The following is a 1429-nucleotide window of genomic DNA, read 5'->3' on the forward strand; positions in this document are numbered from 1 at the left end:
CCCCTGCTTGCAGCCAATCAGTGCACGGATTGTTCTATTGAACCGCACATAGATTGCGCGGTTTATTTTAGTATTGACGAGTTTTTGCGCGTGTGAAGTTTTTTTTTTAATGTCATTTGTAAGATTCGTCACTTCTGCTGTGTTAGAGCTCTGCATACAAATTCATTCTAATCTTCCTGAAAGCATAATTAGTTTTTTTAAATGGGCTCCTCCATTATAAGCAAAAAGAAACTGTTTAACCAAAGGAAACGAAAAGTGAACGTCACATTGTTTAAAGCTCGCAATGGGGCGCAAAACTGGCTTATAGCGATTAATTGTGTGCATAACCTCTCGGTAGCTCGCAAACAACGTCACCTTATATATGCGCAGCTTTGGTGTGAATAGGCTTTTTCTGTTGTTGATTCCCTTTATGAGATTGAGTCCACGTTCTTGTTTAACGACTGCACTAGTAAGTCTGAATATCGATGCGGAACTGTGAACCTGCACATTCCAGCAAAAGTCGCGGTCGAAGCATAAATTAAGTGCAAGCTTTTTTATAGATGACTTACGTGGGCAGCAGGACATTCCCTAGAACTGTGTCCAGTAGAAGAGTCGCTAGGGTTACATTACACTGCGATTGCGTGGCCTAATTCGTAACAAGCGGGATCGCGTGGAAAGGCCTTCAAAACCTAAACCTTTTCACCACAATGCATGACTAAATGAACTATTCCTTGTGCTGCGTGACGTTGAAGAATTCAAAATGAATAATGTGAACAGTGTGCCGTCTTTTCAAAACTGAACTCTCGCCGGGAATTAGCCGTTGTCAATTTTCTTCGATGTGCTGTGCTTAGCTGTGTGACTTTCTGACACGCCTTTAACTTATGCTGTGAGGTCAATGAATGTATATATGCAAGATTCATTGGTTGGCCTTCTCTGCAGCCATTGTGACGCGATATTTAATTTATTGCACATGCACAGTGGATAATAAAGCCCATTCGCGTATCATGCGGTTGGATGATGGTAAAAATCAAATTACGCACTGTTCTTCCACCTCCTGTATAAGGTTGTCATATAAAAATATATCCAGCTGCGAGCTGTTTCCCAACAGATGGTTGTACTAATTCGCGGAATTTTTCGTACTGGGAGCAAAAAAGTGTTGGAAACTTTTTCTACCAATCACTTGTACGGAGCTTTGGGCATGGGAAATTGTCGCTCGGGGAACTGAACCACAAAGCATGCACAATGAGATAAAGAGGCAGAGAAGAAAGTTGGATCTAAAGATTAACATACAGAAAAACAAAGTATTATTCAAGAGTATCGCAAGGGAACAGCTGTTCGCAATTGGTAGGGAGGTGCTGCAAGTGGTAATTTAATACGTCTACTTAGGGCAGGTAGTGATCGCGTATTCGGATCATTAGAGGGAAACAACTGGAATAAGAATGGGATGGAG

Source organism: Amblyomma mixtum, chromosome 8, assembly GCF_055824585.1.
Source record: "Amblyomma mixtum isolate Tamu chromosome 8, ASM5582458v1, whole genome shotgun sequence".
NCBI classification, from domain to species: Eukaryota; Metazoa; Arthropoda; class Arachnida; order Ixodida; family Ixodidae; genus Amblyomma; species Amblyomma mixtum.